Source organism: Pantherophis guttatus, chromosome 2 (assembly GCF_059756535.1).
Source record: "Pantherophis guttatus breed Tessera chromosome 2, ASM5975653v1, whole genome shotgun sequence".
Classification (NCBI taxonomy): Eukaryota; Metazoa; Chordata; class Lepidosauria; order Squamata; family Colubridae; genus Pantherophis; species Pantherophis guttatus.
Window position 1 is genome coordinate 155,173,595 of NC_142064.1, and position 18,071 is coordinate 155,191,665.

At 45.3% G+C, this 18,071-nt stretch overlaps 1 protein-coding gene across 11 annotated transcripts in view; it reads left to right on the forward strand.

The window, feature by feature from the left end:
- Window positions 1-205: 205 nt before the first annotated feature.
- Window positions 206-18,071, forward strand: part of BAHCC1 (BAH domain and coiled-coil containing 1) — a 126,107-nt gene continuing 108,241 nt past the window's right edge. For 5 of the 11 annotated variants that reach the window (XM_034412766.3, XM_034412761.3, XM_060688778.2 and 2 more), the window contains exon 1: window positions 17,360-17,616. The gene's annotated coding sequence lies outside the window, so the exon portion shown is untranslated. Of the gene's footprint in view, window positions 780-876; window positions 1,749-17,155; window positions 17,617-18,071 lie in introns of those variants that run through there. The other 6 variants (XM_034412763.3, XM_087887066.1, XM_034412764.3 and 3 more) reach the window with 5 other exon arrangements.

Below are 18,071 nucleotides of genomic sequence, written 5' to 3' on the forward strand. Positions count from 1 at the left end.
ACTCGTTCCAGACAAGGAGGCTGAGATTGGGAGGGAATGGGGGGTGGGGGAGAGAAGGGGAAGCCGGGGAGGGGGGGTGTCAGAAAGACAGACACGCACACCTAAAAAAAAAAACAAAGTTGAAAGCAAAACGGCAAAGCTCTGGACAGTGTACTTTCTCCCTTCCCCGCGTGCCCACCTCCCCCGCTCTTTCGCAGCTGCCGTAGGTGGTTTACATTGCGGGCTAGCGAGCGAGGCAATGGAGAGGAGCTGGCGGCCGGGACTGCCGACCGGAGGGCTTCTGCATCGGAAGGCAGCGGCGGTGGCGGCGCGGCAGTAGAGCGCGGCCCCACTCTGGGGAAGCGGCCCGAGCACCGCGAGCCTCGGTTTCCTCCTCTTGTTTGGAACGCGGAGGAGCCGGGATTTCCTCCCCCTCCCCCGCGCCGTTCGCAGCTGCAACAGGGACGTTACTTTGTCTCGATTCCAAGTAGATCCTTGCCAGGGCTCCCCGCCCGCCCCCTTCCCCCTCTCGCTGTGCCGGGCGTGCGGGTTGGACGCCGAGGGAGCTCCTCTCTTCCAACGCGGCGGAATGCAGCCGGGCTGAAATGCAGACCCCAAACTCCCCGCTTTGCCCGGGAAGGCTTCCCTTTCCTTTCGGCTCCCCTCAAAGCGTGGCCTAGCAGCGGACACCCGGGCTTTTTCGCCTTGGGGAGGGAAAAACGAGAGACCCCCCCGACCCCCCTGATCCCTTGCCCGGGAAGAAAATGCAACTCCGCACTAAAAAGCGCGAGCCCTATCGGGTAAGTCCTCGGAGCCCCCGCTGGCCTTGACTCGAGGGGGGCTGTGTGTGGGGGGGTGGGGGGATAGAAGAGAGAGAATATTGGAACTCGGGTGATCGACATCTCAGCGAGCCCAACGCTCGCCTCGGTTGTGCAGTAGAGAGATCGCGAACGGGCGAGGAAGAAATGCCGGGGAACGGGGTCGGGAGGAAACCTCAACTATCCCGCTCCCCTTCTCGTCCCCAAGAGCGAGCGAAAAGCCTTCCTCCCCATCCCCGGCAGCACCCCTCCTTTCCCTCTGCAAACAAGGGGTGGGGGGAGGCAAGCCGGCAGCAGCAGCAGCGGCGTGGAAGAAGTGGGAAGAAGAGATTAGATTTCGCTTCTCTCTCATCAATTTTCTGTTTAATGTCACTGGTCTCCATTGTGGGAGAGGGAGAGAGAGGCACGTCATCCGGCCATAAATTTGTGATTATAGAGCCTCCAGCTCCGTCTTGGTGCCCTAATTGAATGGATTTACTCCACATGGGCAGGTAGGGGGACCTTGGAGCTGGAGCAAAAGACTACCGACCAAAGACGAAATTCATAATAGCGGCAGAGCCGGGGCCGTCGTCGTAAAACCAGATTCTCAAACACCCCGGCGGCCGGGGGAGGAGGAGAGGAGGAGGAGGGATGGGGGAGCTGGGATCTCGGCGCACTCATGCAAAAGCCGTCCTCAATTTCCGCTTTCCAGAGGTAGAGAAGGCCAAGAGAAGCTCCGGGAAAGGAGAGCCGAAGGGAAGAAAAGCCAATTTCTAACATATTAGGCGCGCGCATGTACTTCTCTCACCCATATCTTAAGACGGTGTGTTTTGTTTTTTTGGTTTCACCCATGGTGCCCTTCCTGTTTGGGTGCCCTTACTTTTTTGCCGTGAGGTCGAGTTTTTTTCCCTTTGGATTGTTTGGTGTCCGTGGCTTGTTAAACGGAACGTTGACCCAGGAAAGCAGCGATCTGTAAGTAATTGCGGCGTCCGTGCCTGCCGTTTGCATGCGTGAATTGCTCCTCTTCCTCTTTTTTTCTTTTGACGTATTGTCTTTCTTGATATTCCTTTTTATTAGGAAGCGCCGTTTCCGCCGATTTAATTCTGAAGTGGGAAAAAATGTCGCCTTTTCCTTCCACCCCACTTTGCAGGCTTTGTTTTTGTCCATTCCTAGGGCGGATTTTGCATTTATCTCCTTTCATGTAACTTTATTATAAGGTTCTTGCACTTTGTCGTTGAAAACCCAGATCATTAGCTAAATTTCTCTTTTCAAGAGAAAAAATGTTTTATAAAGAAAACAAAGGAGTAATATAGTACTATCCTCTTAAGTACAATTTGTTCTGTATTTATTCCAAGGTCCCGTTTTTACTTTCACTGAAAATGTACTACTTGAAGAAAACTACATTTATTTCTTTCAAGTGATACCACTGTACTTATTAAGGAGAATCTATATACTAATACTTTTCTCTTTAAGCAATTTTAAAAGAAGTAAGGAAGCTTCATAGGTCTTTTCCTAATGGATAGCATCTCATTTGTCTTTAAATATATTCAAAATTTGGTTGGGAATGTACCCACATATTTTTGCAGGCTTCCATCAAGCCAAGGTCCTTTGCAAATAAATATATTACCCTTTTTTTTACAATTCTCAAATAAAAAAACTTCAGGCTGCTGGATAGAGCATTGGAATTTATTATTTTTAAAAAATTGAATTACAAATGTAAGAGTCCATATTTTTCTACTTTTCAAAGCCTCCTATCCTGGAAACCTCAAATTGTTCAAATAAAATTTGACGCACACTACTTCCTTTCTCAAAAAAACACACAAAAATTACAGCTTAAGTGCAATAGAATTTGCTACAGTGCCACTTACAGAAAATATATTTAAAGCTTGCTTTTGTATCAAACCAGAAGTCATCCACGGCTAACATTTTTTTATATAATTAAAACTGTCCTCTTAAGCTGCCTGCAAAAATCTTTTCAAACCCATTTCTAGGTTTATTTAGAATTACAAACACTATATTATTTCCAAGCTGGATTTTAAATCTAACTCCCACTCTCATCTGCTTAATTTAAATATCACTGCTTTGTTTTCCTCTGGAAAGAAGAGCAATTAACAATGTACAGTTGTGAATTTTGATTACTCATGAGTGAATGCATTTACTCCTGTGTAAGTGGGCAGTCATTGCACACTTAACTACAAGTCATTGCACACTGATCCTGGTCTAAGCCTTATTTTAGACAGTAAGTCTTGTTTTTGAGGAAATATGCATTAAAACTGCCCAGTGAAAATGCAAAATATACAACGGGAAAATTATTTTAAAAGGAGACAGCTGTAAATGCTAGATAAATGGGAATAGTTTTCTTTTTAAAGAATCTGATATATAGATGTGTGTGATTAAAAAGCATTGTTTCTTGCTCCCCCATCCCCTCCTTCCTTCTGTGAAATCAAACTGTCTCCGGACCCTGCCGCTCGAGTTTCTGTCGATATCTTTTGCAAACTCGGTACAGAAAGTATATTTGTACTAGTAAAGAGATGGATTTATTTAACGATTTTTAATTAAAGGCATTGACTTCCCGTTAACAAAAAGGGGTAGGGAAAGAGCAGGCCTGGCTCGTCTCGAGCTTTAGGGGCGGCCGGAAGAGAGAAGCATCTGGCCCAGAGTCCCCTTAGAGCAGCTTGCAAGGTCCGTCTTTCGCACACCGCTCCTGCCTTTTGGGGAGACGCCCGGATCTCTGGGTCGGTCTGAGGATCCCAAGGCCGCCTTCCCTCCCTCCCTCCCTTGTTGTTCTGCTGCTTTCTGGCCCCGCGTGTCTGCCCAACGCTTCCCGAGAGCCTTGATCGCCCGGGTGCCTTTAAAGCAAGGCTCCGGGAAAATATTGGGGAACCCAGGAAGGATCTCTTCCTCTCTTAAGGTTTCCGGGGGTCCCTTTCGTCGCCTTTACTTTTCTTCCAAGAAATCGTGACAAGGAAAAGCTTCCTCGTCTCCTCCCTCCCACCTCCACACCCCTCCCCACCCCATTCCATGCATTGATAACAATGTGATCCTCAAGGGCAATCAGGAGATCGTTCTCTGGTTTTTGCTTCTTTAAAAAAAAATGGGGGAAAAAACCTGCCGGTGAGTTAGGGTTGAGGGAAGGGATCCTTCTCCGCTCCAGACCTTCCCATTCAGAAGCACTGGGCAAGTTTCACTCCCCCCCTCCCTCTACTTGCAGGCCTGCCCGCTCTCGCTCCTCTTCTCCCCGACCTACCCGCGCGGACCTTTTGCTCCTTGGACGCCTCGAGCCCGAGAAGCTGAAGAGAAAGGCAGCTTCCCTTCCCGGAGGATTAAGCGGATAAAGGAGGGCGTGGATCAGAGCGGGGAAGAACGCAAAAAAGAAGATGGCTGGCGGAGAATGTGCTCCGGATCTCCTCTGCAGGCGACTTCCTCTCTCCGGCTTGCAAGGGCTCTGGCCGCTCCGGGAGTTCAGGCGGGCTTCATTCCGCCGCCTTTGCGCCCAAGGGGAAGCCAAACAGGCGGGCTACTTTTCCCTTCGGGCCAGTCCAACGGAGGCGCCCGTTTAGTTTAAGTGCTGGGTGCAAGGCCCAAGCGGAATGTGGAGAGGGGGTTTCTGGCGGGGCGTGGGAGAGAGAGAGAGAGAGAGAGGCTTGTCGGGCTCCTTCCACCTCGCGTGGAGCGGGAGTCGCAGTCGGTGGGGTTGGTTCTTCGACCGCAGGAACTCCCTCGCGAAGACAGAGGCGGGGATTTGTTTTGTCTGCTGAGGCCAAAGCGAAAGCACAAAAGCCAGCCTGGAACTGACGAATTTCCCTGCCTTTTCTTGCTCTTTCTGGGCCCGGCGAGAATGAGGATTTTTTTTTTCTTCCGCCCCTTTGTCACAGGAAACTCAAAGCTCTTTGTGGGGGGGGGGGGGCGCAAAGGGAGGAAGTTCAAGTAAATTAAGAAACCTAAAGCAAAAAGGAGCCTTCTATTCCTAAAGGAAGGATCAAATTGTGCCTCTCTTCTTTCCCTGATTCTTATACTCCCCTTGCTCCGGCTTCTTCCTCCAAGTTCCATTACTGTGTAGATAAGACTTCTTCAAACTGAGGATGTAAAACGTAAATTCTGGTCTGTATCCTATGAGGAGATGGAAGGTTTTTTTTTTTAAAAAAAAATCATAATCACTCTCTGTCCTGAGCATTGGATGGAACCTGGCTCTCTTGGGTTAATTACAGGCAATATTTCATTCATTTATTACCTGAGGTTTAAAAGAGGGAGGGGGCCAAGGCGGAAATTATGGATAACTTTCCTCCTCCCTCTGGGGGTTGGGAGGGAGAAGGGGACATAGAATGGGGGAAGGAAAGTCGTTTGCAAAATGTGGTCTTGATCGTTTGGAAGTAGGAAAAACACAAAATTAAAAATCCCCCCCCTACCATTGAGATTTACATGATGCAATGTAATGGCTAGTATAACAATGGTGTATGAATGGTGAGTCAGAGCTACACTGATATTTCATCAGCTGGAAGGGAAGAAGCCCTCAAAAATGTCTTGATCTGAACATATGCCTGCTCTCTTTTCACCGAATCCTAGATCTTTGGAGAAAGAATATTGGGAAAACCCAGAAATTGAGAAGTGGTAATGTGCACCAGCCCAAGGCTGCATTCCTTGAACTTTTTGCCTTTCACCAGCAATTGGTTGCAACCCCGAGGCTCTTTCTCATTTTGGGGCCCTGAAGTTAAGCCAGCTAAAAGTTGCTCAGATTGAAAAGGTTGGATGGGGAGGAAAAAGCGGAGGCATGTTGTCATAAGTAATAGCCCTGGTCCAAACTCTTGGCCAACTTCTTACTGTTTCCTGTGGCCCATGAGTGACAGATCCTCCTTTAGGTATGTTGGCCCTCCTCATAAGAGATAATCTCTCAAAGTCTAGCTGAGCCTACAGTTTCCAATACTGCCATTTCGGAGATGGGTGGTGAGGAGAAAATAGAAGGGACATCCTATCCTGAAGTCTCCTTTCCTTGAATCTTATCCCATTAGAATCTGTTAGAACCCATTAGTTGGCCTTGTTCCTGGTCTTGTTCCTTAAAGAGCCCCAGCCAGGAATAGAGAGGAGAGTTGGATCCAAACAAGGAACATGGTTGACCAGTCCTCCTACAGAGCTGTGGATGAGGGCCATCCCACCAGTCTTTTCCACTTGGTGACTTTGGATTCTGGAAAAGGAATCAGATGAAGCAAAGGATGTCCTTTTGCAAAGGGATGGAGAGTTCTAGGAAGCTGAAAAGTTTGCTTTACTCTTTTGTGGTCTGGGACTTCAGTTGAAGGACTGTTGGACTGGAAGGATGGATTTGGAAAACCTCCGGATACTCCACAATACCAGGAGTGGTGGGAATTTTGTGGGAATTTTGCCTGCTATACAGAAGCGCAGTGGCTGGACTGGGGAAATGTTGTCTTGCCAGAACTCCTCCCTGCTTTTCTTTCTCTCTCTCTTCTTTCTCTCTTTCTTTCTTTCTTTCTCTCTCTCTCTCTTTTCTTTCTTTCTCTCTCTCTCTCACACACACACACTTTCACCTCAGGGCCTTCACTTTACACAACAATAAAAGTAGTTAAGCACCAACAGCCACCTCCCCCTCCCCCTTCCCATTTAGCCCCAAAGGGAACAAGGCAGAGGGAGAAAAAAGGCTGGTTTTTCTTCCCAGCAGCACCTCCTGAAATCAAGCATTTCTCCCTCCCTCCATTTCTCCCTTGCACAAACACCCACATTTCCCTACATATTTCTACACTGTGTGTGCATGCAATCACATATGCTGCATGTTTTCCTCTATGCTTCTCTCCCCCCCCCACCCCCATCACCCAAAGTAGCTCACCCCCAATTCAGCCAGAGAGGCTTTAATGATCCTTTTAAAAGTTCCGTTTTGTAAACCCACTCCGACTGGATATGTGCTGCCTTGGCTATTATCTAAGTTATGCCTTTCTACCCAGCTGCACACACACATCCTGGCACTAATTATGTGTTTATCAAAACAGGCACCCTTTTGACATGTCACAACATGTTTGTGGGAAAACGGCCTCATTCTCACACACACACACACACACACACACTTATCCCCTACACATGTACACACACACACACACACACCCTACCCCATTCCTAAATCTTGTTTGGATTATGTTGTCTTTGGCTATAAAGAGGATGGTGCATGACAAGTGTGATCTGAGTATGAACATTTCTATATTTGCAGGTGAGGGGCACAGGCAAAAGTGTGTGTGTGTGTGTATATGTGCGTGTGTGTGAGAATGTGTCATTGGTAGAAGTATATCTCATGAAAAGGTTCAGACCTTCATTGCTCCCCAAAATACTGAGAAAAGGGGCTTATTTCAGTTCTGAAAATAATGTTCATAATTCCCTTCTTACAAGGATTGCTCCAAAGTCTACTTCCAATCTGCAGAAAAAGTCTAGGGAATATGAACATTCTGCCTTCATCCAATTCGCAGAATGAAAAGAAAGAGTGAAAGAGATTTGGCTAGGCCTGGCACCATTTATTAAGCTTGCTTTAATTTAACCCAGATGGGCTAGTTCCTTGATAACCTTACACAACAAACACATTCAATTATACTTTCAGTGTGTGAACACACTGGGATATATTTAACTACAAATTACAATTCTGCATTTAACAGGGCTTTAACTAAAGGTTTAGGGGGCTGAAAGCTCTTGGATACTTTTAAAAGATATTGTTTTGGGGAAGAAAGGCTGGGGCAGAGAAATATACATTAGATTCATTGGTTACATCTCACCACCATCAAGTGTGTGTGTGATTAATAAACTCTGCTAGGTTTGTGACTAATAAATGCGCATGTTTTAAATGGAGAAATCACAGTGGAAATTGTAGTGAGCATTGGTGGCATAAATATCATATGTTCATAAAATACATGCAAAAAATCCTTGGTAATTATTAGTGGTCATTATCTGAATAAAAACAGCTTTTCTTGCTGAAAAATCACTCTTTGCTATATAAAATGTGTAGTAAAACTCCTTGCAATATTAGCTTGTCAGTATAAACTTTTATTTGTTTAGATTTCTATGATTAACAAATTTGTCAGTTACTCCTTGTACATAAAGAATCTGGGCGAGTATCGCTTCCCTGACCAGGATAGAAAGCATCTTGCTTCCTCCTAAATACTTCTCTGCAAAAAAAAAAAAAAAGCATCTGTCTTGGGAGGTGGAGAAATAGGAATTTAACCAATTAAATACCTTGATCTTAAATACCTTGATCCAGTAGATCGGGCAGAAAAAAATGGTTATCCTATCCCATTCTCACATCTTTCCTCCTTTATTACTTTGATTGGACTGTCTAGATCAAGGAATACAAAAATCTGCTTTAATCGTGCATTGCTGCTCCATCGTGCATTAGCTAACTTTTTCAGATTTCATCTTCCTATAATTATATTACTAAGGTTGATCACACACTATTATTATTTGATTATTATTGATTATAAAATTCCTATTAGAGAATTTAGAGGAATTCGAAAAAGGTTTGCATGTTCTCTTTGGGCTAATACTAGACTTAGGAAATGTGGAGAAAAAGCCACTGGGAACAGAAGCCTCTTGAATGTTCTTGGCTCTTGCTGGCTTTACTTTGAGGGAATAATAGGGTGGAAACAAGATTAAATAAAATGGTCTGTCCTGTTGGCATCCCACATGGAGGTCAATTTGGAATGCCAGAGAAACAACCTTTTTCAGGCAATGAAAAACTGCAGCCCTTCTTTGCAAGATGATGATGAAGATGATAATAGTAGTATATAATAAGATGATAGTAGTAATGATAATTGAACAATTTAGACTACAGGATGGCTTTGGGAGTGGGAACATTGATCTTCGAGGAGATCAAGAGAGGAGCCCCCACGCTTTTAATTTAACCTTCCTTTGCTGGAGTTGGTAGAACTTCACAATAACCCTAAAAGAGAGTCGGGAATCAAAAGAATTGGCTCCTGACTACACGGTTTGAGTATTAATTCTGTGGAAGTTAGCAAGGGGACTTTTTGAGGGAAGGGGGAGGAATTGGGATGAACAGTCAGCAGCTCCACTTTCTGTCGGGGTGCCAAAGGGGAATATTCCCCCAAAGCCGATATGGCCAGTTATAGTCTCCCTTCCTGGAAAATGAGAGGAGAGGGCTGAAGAGACCCTTAATGGAGGGTGAGGGCGAGTGTTTCGAGGCTGCAGGGGGAAGAGAAAGATTTCCTGAGCTGGAGCAGTCAGTAAAAGGTGCTTGTCTGAGACTAAAGGTGTGTTTTCTTTGAAAAACCGTCCCCACCCTGTCCTAAAAGCGAGATTTATCTTTTTAACCGCAACAGTAGCATTAGATATTTTCCTGCTCTGGGGGAGTTCACAATGCGCCCCTTAACTTGGAGTCCACCCCTCTTTTTTTCTCCTCCCGGAAAAATGAAAGGGACGGCAGTTTCTCTTAATCGGCCCGTGGAACGAGGCAAGGAGATCTGGTTGAAGAAGCCTGGGCTTTCACGCCGGGCCAAGGGAAGGCCGATCACCTCTAGGCCCGCTGGCGAGCGAGCAGACCTCCCCGATCCCCTAGAGAGTCCTTTCTGGGTAAAGGCCGCCAAAGTCCTGTTACGAAACAAAAACAAAAACCACCCTTTCCAGTGCGTGGAGATCCGAGTGCAGCGAGGAAAGTGGGTCAAGCTTTGCGGGGTTCGAAGCCTGGCGAAGCTTATGCTACCCCGGTGGGAAGAGCGCTCCTTTTCTCCGCTCCACTCCCACCCTGCAGCTTCGCTCCTGTACGAAGCATTTTGAAGACCGAAGTGGATCTGGCTAAAATGGGGTCGGAGTGTGTGTGGGGGCGGGGGTGAGTGGGAAGGAGAGAGAGGTTTTTCCTTCTTTCCCCACCTTTTGTATCGGCCGGAGTTGTCTTTTCAGTAGTCGTCGGATATAGGACGTGTTTGCACGGGGCTGTTGGCAGCAAAGGCGTAGCACGTGCTTGGTTCCCTTCCCCCCCACTAGGAAAAGGATCGGGTGAGCGGGGTGGAGAGCAGCGGGAGAATGGCGAGCGAGGGATCGCGAGGCCGTCCCTTGCTTTGACCGACTTCTTGTTGCTTGGTGGAACGAGGAAAGCGGAATAGATCTGGGCTGATACCTTCTCAGCCGGACTCTGCAACTGCCTGGAGGCATGGCCGCAAGCCGCGCTTCTTTCGCTATAACGCAGAGCTCCTTTCGGCACAAGGATGTGTAAATTTAGAATAGGACTAGCCAGAACACTTGAGATCGCTTTGGAAATTTCTCCAGACTATGGACTGGATGGATTTCCCCCTCTTGGCCACCTCCTCTTTATTTCCAGGGAACGTTTTACGTGCTACAAAAATGAAGAGTAAGTCTTCCAAGCCAAGAAATTGTTTCTAATTTACTCCTTGACCAAACAGCACATGGAACAATGAACCCGACCCAAACGATTGCATTAAGCGAGGCGTCCAACATACAATTACCCAAATGTAAAGATTTGCGTTTCCTAGCCCTTATTAGGCAATTATTTAGCGTGCTGTGTTAATCCATAATTTTATTTAACGTGGGGGGGGGGGGAGGAAACTCCCGCCCTGGCTGCTGCTGCCTCCCTCCCCCCGCACCATTTTTCCAGATGGAAGAATATTAAATTGCAATATTTTAACACACTTCCCTAGAGTGTGAAGGTTAGCTGAGGTCTGAGAATTTAAAATGATTGCATATTCATTTAGACATGAAAAGAATGTTTCCATGTTGGCTACTTGAAGCAAAATTAAGAAGAGATTCTGTTATTTTCTTCCAGGCCACCTTGCTTAAAAGTTGGAGTCCAGGTGAATCTCATTGCCTGTACTTTGAGTTGCAACATGGAAGATATTAATTGGTCGCTGAGTAAATATTTATCAAAATAGGAAAATATATCATGAACCTAATCCTGAATAATGTGAAAAGTTAATAATACCCTTAAAGAGAGCTCAGGCAAATTCTTGTTCCGAAAGAACATCCAGTAGAATTGTTGCTAGAGAGGTGACGGTGGAGGGATGACTAAATCCAGTGCAGTTATACAGTCCTATTAAATTGCAAGTTGAAGATGAAATGGCCAGATACTCCAGGGCACTGATGGGGTTTGGAAGCCTTCAATCATTCCTTAGGAAAAAAAAAAAAAAAACATGGCTTGCTCACCAAACCCGAATCTTGCAAATAGGTGTTGCCTAGAAAGTCAGTCTGATGGATTCAAACAGAACTGAAAGGCAGCTTGGGACGTCTTTGCCTTTCAGGGAAATGTGCTTCACATGACTCCATAACCCATTCCATTCCAGATCCATTTTAACATTTCCAGAGTGCTGTTTAAATAGGCTGCCTGTTATGGCTGAAAACAGAGCGGTTTAACAGAGCCTTTGCTTTAGCTGGTTCTAGTCTAGTTCCTCAACAGCTCGGAGAGCTTTTTGGGATTTTGCTGACTGAGCCTTGGTTCTAGCAGAAGTGCTGAGGAGGGGGGGCATTTCAATCTAGCCATAGGAGGTGAACCAAATCCTCTTGATCTTTATCCTCCTGAGATAAGCAAAGCGCAGACTAGCACTAGGAATCCAGGCCTAAGCCAGACTACATTGCAAGCCAAATTTATGCAAGCCTTACTTTTGAGTAAGCACCCATCAACCAAATGCAAGGTTATTTGCACAGGGTAGTAAGAGGACAGAGCATAATTATCCCCCAAGTAGAGTCCAGACCAGCTTTTGTGACCAGAAATCCAATTCTCTCAGTGCTTTCCCCTCAACCTGGATACTTTTAACTTCCCCCATCCCCCACCCTTTAAATACTGCAAACCCCCAAACAAGTGTGGCTTTAAGGGGGTGGTGGTGAACAAATAGTTTGTGCACACACATACCCATATACACACACCAGAAGGTAGAGTTGAGTCAGGAGATGAATGCGACTCTAAATATTTATTTCTAACTGCATTATCTTCTGTCTCTTACAGAGGAAGCCATAGAGATACTGATGTTCTGCTTCAGTTAAATTAAAAACATTTGTTACCCATGGACAGATTTTAAAAAATAGTGGAAAGGGAGAAGCTCTAACCTTTGCTGACAGTGTCCTTCGGCCTATCAAAAAGCTTGATGGAGTTTCCCTGCCTCCTTCCCTCCGGGTGGCACCATTCACTTCAGGAATACAAAATGATTGCAAAGGAAGAAGGGAGGGAGGGAGGGAGGGAGGGAGGGAGGGAGGAAGGAAGGAAGGAAGGAAGGAAAGGAAGGAAGGAATCTCCCAACCACCAGTTTTGTGTAAGTGAGCAGGCAGAATATGAGTTACTGGTAATTTGCCAAGAGACCTCTGGTTTATACCCCACTCCTGTCTAAAGTTATTTGTTTTAACAACTGGAGAAAGAAAAAAGAAAAGAGAAAGAAAGAAAGGGAAAAGAAAAAAAAAGAGGAAAGAACATTTTAACAAAAGAAACAGGACTGCAGAACCAAATGAAATTGATTTTCAAAATATAAGACATAATCAATAGCCTTGGAATTTAAAATCTGCTTTCCTTTTTTTTTAATGTGAAGAATAAATTGAGGAATTAAATTTTTAATCTTCATTTAAAAAAAAAAAAAGGAAATATCCAAAGGTTGTTTTTTAATTCAAATTTCAAAAGGGGGAACAAAAAACGAGAGATGCGGGAAGCTAATTTATTTATACATTAAACCAACCCAAGGCCAATTTCCCCATTTCCTTTCTCTTCAACTGCATTCATCTGCCCCAAGGTCCACCTCGGCCTTACTTGCCTATGCTTTGTTTCTCTTTTTCTCTCCCCTACACCTATTTCTTAATTTGGGACCTTGGCATTTGTTTTTAATTTTCAAACAAAATAATACTTAATTCCCTAGTCCAATAATAATTAGACTGAATATAGTCATCTTAAAATCAAAATAAAAGCAAGCTTTCAAACAATCTTGAGATTTTGCCGTTCTGGGCTTAAACCAGTGATAATATGCAGCACTGGGGTACTTTGCCCTAGGCTGAGAGATGGAAAAGAGACTGTCAATCATGAGACGCTTCAGTGACCAGGGACAATCCCCTTTGCTGGACCGGCCTTCTTCAAGAGCAATCAGTCACTTTGCATTAATTACCCTTCCATCCATTCGCCACTGCAGGGCAACTGCTGCTTTTGCAAAGACCTGGCACATTCACAACCAAACACCACCTGAAAGAACAAGCACCCCTAAACCACTTCTCTCCTGGCCCCAACTCACAACAAAATATATCTGGAACTACTGTTGCGTCCTGCACCTCAACTTTCACCTGTCTCACCATGCACTTTGAAACAAACAAACAAACAAACTGATAATAAATACACACCTCAAATAGTGGAGGAAGTCCTCTCCTGGATCAGTGTTCCTGCCAAAAGTTTACCAAGAGGAGCAGTACTGTGCACCAGGCCCAGAAATCTATTCTTTTCAAAGTTAAAGGATTGGCTTTTGTGGAAGTCTGCCTGAACAGTATTTGATCCTACAGCCTTCCTATATGGAGAAAACCCACTGAAAGCAACAGGATTTGCTGTCCCACCATTGTGGAGAGATTGTCACCTTCACAAACCAGCTACAACTGCCTGGGGAAAGCTTACATAGGTTTCAGTGCACCTTAGACTTAATTTTGACTTAAAACTGATCCTAAACCTACTAAAACAAGTGAGTTCCTTTGGAGTGACATTGGCGCTAGAGTTTTGCTAAACTGGGAAGGGATTCCTGGCCAGTTGGCATTTATTTCTCGGTAAATAAAATGAGGATCCTGCTGTTGTGCTGCTTTCCAAGATTATAAATAAATAATTTAATAATCCCTATTAAATAAATATAAAGAAATCCAGGCCAAAGTAGCCAGGCTTACTTACTCCAGGCAAATATATTTAGGATCAAGTGGGTGACTCTTGTTCACATGTTGCAATTTGTGTCTGTAATGTTTGAACAGAGCTAATTTTCTTCTATTGCAAAAGACAGAATACCCTGAGGTAGCATTCCCTCTTTTGCATGGAAAAGACATGGAATTGTAAGTCTTCCTTAAGTCTTTAAGACTCCAAACCCTGGAAACCAGCAAGGATTTCTTGTATCAAGGCCCACCCTGCCTTGCAGACAGATCCCACGTCTGTCTGTCGTGGGGCCAACGCGAGGACACCGAAGGGCTCTCTGTCCAGGGAAATGGAAGTGAGGTCAGGGTGAGAGTCTGGTTTGACTAGGAAGCTATTGTTCAACTGAGCGAGAAATTTTCTCTTTGCCGAGTGGAAATAAAAGGAACAGAAAGACAATCTAGAGATGGAAATACAGGACATATTAAAGGAAAATTAGGGCAGCATGACCGATGAAAACTCCCAGTCTGTATTCTTCCTCTGGGTTTGTCATTTTAGAAGATAGGGACCCAAGATCATCTAGGTAGACAAGTTCCCTCTCGCCATTGCTCTTATCCCCCAGAAGAATCAAAAGTTGCTTCGCAGTTTTTTAGATCCTGTTCCAATGCGCGGAGGTAATCCAGGCATTACAGCTTTTTTGTTATTTTTTTGTAAGGCCCACTCTGCCTTGCAGACAGATCCAACTGAATCCCTTCTGACCCCTTCCCACGCCTACCAGCCGATGTTCTGGCTGAGGGCCTAGATAAACAGCAAGATCGGCGGGTTGAAGACTTTTGCAGGCCACCGCGCGCGTACACACACAGACACACAGCTTTATCATCATCTCCCATGTGTTATGTATGCATATATGTGTCAGATTTGCTGTTGCAAATGTAGTTTTTTTCTCCTGTTTAATTTTTGCCTGCAGAATTGCCTCTTTCTTTCAAATCTCTGCTTTGAACCTGTAGGTTTTCTGATAGGGCCTTGTGTTCCCGGCAGAAAGGATGAGTTGATGAGCCTTCGCTTTCAGTTCTTCCCTCTTCGGCTCTCACTTTTTATGAGACCAATTCAAGAGCCCCAACTCTCCTTTCCAGGAACCACTCCCTCCTTCCCTCTGTCCACAAATAGGGCTCCTTTCAGAATGATATATTCTCCTGCCTACTTTTTAAAATTTAAAATGTTTGTGTGCTTGTAATTTCTTTTTGGAAGATACGTTTACGGTATTAGCAGAAAGTCTGTTTCTCAGGGTCTCCCATGTAAATTTTATGTCTAAAATATCTGGAAAGTAACTGGGACCTAGCACGTTTGGGGTTTCATCTTGTGTGAACACCGGCTCTGCCTTGGGCACAAGATTGCAAATTGTAGATGCTTATATGTATCTAAGTTACTTACAATAATTGATCCATTAACAATGTGATATGAAGAACAGCAATAGTGTTAATAATAAAAAACTCTCACCACCACTTCGAAGGTGCTGATCCAAACTAAGTATTTTATCAGCACCTAGTGTGTTGGGATATTGGGATAATTTCCCCCCCCTTCTGGATATTCAATGGGTGCGTAATTTCAGCAAACCCCATCGTCATCATGATGGGAAATGCAAGTTCTCTCCTTTAACTGAAGCATACACATAAGCACGGAGTACACACACACATTCACTCGCAGCTTTTTAATTTAATTCGCCCCTCTGGTTAATGAATAGCTCCATTGTAATCTAATATCTCTTACGGTTTATTTTGATTTATTCTGCATTTTTAAATCAATTAGGCCCCTTTTAATTTTTTTAAAATAATCGTAATCACGAGGGGGGGGGGCTGGAGAGAATTCTGAGCCTCCCAACCGCTGCCATGGCATCGCCTGCGCACACACACACACACACACACACGTACACGTCCTTCAACCTCGTTCGATCACTGGAACTGACATTTCTCCCGGTTAGCTTCGCTATAGATTCCGCCTGTGCCAAAGCGGGACGTTCTCCCGGAGGCGTAGAGTTTTGCACACTCAAGATGGATCCAGTTTGCTCCTCCTGTCTGAAATTTGTGAAGCTCTGGACCGAGGTTATAAACGCAGCGGAGCATATGAAACCGACTTTTCCGTAGCGTCGTGTTCTACCCAGATAGAGAAGCCGGCTTGGTCGGCTCGCGGCTCTCCGGGCATTCTCTCGCAGCCTTCCCTTCCTTGTCCCATTTAAGAGCGAGACATTTCCTAGCTTTGCTCCTCATCCTACGAGGCTGCACCGCCGAGAGTCCTTAGACCCCGAATCTGTAAAGGGAGGAGTCCCCGCTGATCAGTCCGCCCCTCCCCCCCGTCCCTCCGGTGACCGATGCACCAAACCTGCCTTGAATGAATGGCTTTACTTTCAAAATCGCTAATAGGGACTCAGTCCGTTTCCCCTTTTCTTTCCTCCTTTTGATCCTCTCCACTCTTTGACCTTCTTTTGGCTCAAGGGACGGTAGGCGCTGCCTCGGGGAACGGGGGGGAGTGCATTGGCTGTGTGTGCGCTGGAAACAGTCCCCAGCTTATCTCCTTTCATCAAACCAGCCCCGGGCCCCCTGCAAACCGCGGGGCCAGTAATTGCTTTTTTCAGGCAGCCCAGTGCGGACTGGCGAGCAGCCAATCAGCGCCTTGTTTACACTGGGTGATGGACAGCGGGCTGGGAGACTGCCAACCAATCAAGGCGTCTCCTGGAAGTGGGGAAGGAAAGACTGAAGGGGGTGGGAGAGAAACTAAAGCCTATGCGGTTAACCTCTCAATTGCCGGTACGAAGCCGTTTGAAGGCTTTATGCAGTGTGGTTTCAGCGTTAAAACGGGCCTTGGGAGCGATGGTATCATACAGTAGGGAAACGTGTATAGGACTGCCCTATTTAACAAGAAAAGTGGCAATTTACCGAGACAGCATATCTCGGTGCAAACGACGGGGGGGGGGGGGGTGTAGAGATGGGCAGGGAGTCTTAACGGAAATGTGACGCGTGGGAGACAAAAAGGGAAAGGAAAGAACGACCGGATTACAAACAAATCTCCAGTTTTGATAAACCGCAAAGGTTTTTGCATGTGTTTGTGAGCAAGAAACCTAGCAAAGGGACTTTCCTGAGCTTGCAAAACGCCCATTTAAGGTGGCGGCAAAGCGATTCGCCTGTTAGAATTGTTTAAAGACAAATCCACAGGCGCTGAAGACTCAGTGAACTATAAGAGCATACTTAGGACCTAAATCGCTCTAAATCTCTCGGTATTTCGTTTGTCAAGTAACTCTTAAAAGCTGCCGGAGGGCAGGCAACGCAGTCTCTGACGTCCTGATCTGTACACTGCTCTGATTTCCCACTTTTGCCGTTGTAGCGCATCGTCCAATTTATCAAAGCGAAAAGAGTACCAAAAAGTATCCCTTCGCTGCCCAGCTGATTGGCGTGAGTGCATGCCTACGAGCTGAAGCAGTTTTCTGCTGGGACTCCCTAGCTCCCCATTCTGCAAAGCTTCTCTCTCTCTTTCTCTCTCTCTCTCTCTCCCCCCCCCCCTCTCTCCTCCCTCCCGCTTCGCATTGCTACGCATTTCCATTCAGCTAAAGCAAAGGGAAGCTGCGCGAGGGGAGCTGCGCAACTGTAGGGACTTGAATTAGGCGCCATTGGATTGAGTAGTAGTCCTGCTGTTCTCTGATTGGCAGTTCCCTGGCCCCACGCCAACCTATTGGGAAGCCTGTTTACGCAGAGAGAGTGGCACGAGCTTATTACCGTGGAGGACAAGGCGTCCAATCAGTGAGCGTGCTCACCCTGAGTGAGTGGCACGAGCTTATTAGTATGCAGGGAGAGTTGCTTGTAGGACTGAGATGCGAGGCTGGGGAAGCTGAAGCTCGCGACAGGGTCTTTTTTCCTTTCTGCAAGGAGCAGCAGCCAGTGCATTTACAGTGCAACAGTCAGCACAGTGCAAATACCAATAGGAATACAACAAAGTCCCACTCACTGATTTAATTGTATTGCGTTCCCTCTGTGCAAAGGAACACCCCTCCCTCCAGTAAGTAACTAAAATTTATTTAGCATTTTGAACGTTCATGATTTGTTGATAAATTATTTATTGTTAATATGTATACCTTCACAATGGTCAGTTCTAATATATATATAAATAAGCAAAACCATTGCTGCAAATATATATATTTAAAAGCAATGCAAATTCCTGACGATTGAAAAATGTAACAATTGTATCCTTTCCTCAACTAAATTGAATATTTTTTTTTTTAAAAAAACCTTCCTTTGGGAAAGAAAATGCATATTGTTTCTAACGAAATGCAAACTTATGAGATATATGCATGTTCGTGTTTTATTTTTTAAATGGCTTCTATTTCCCGGAAATTTTGTGCACTGCTCCGTGTAGTGCTAACAAAATCTATGATTATTCGCATATTTCTTACCTGAAATTCTAATCAGATTGTCTGCTCTTTTTTTAAAATGGAACTGTAAATGGTTGCTTTG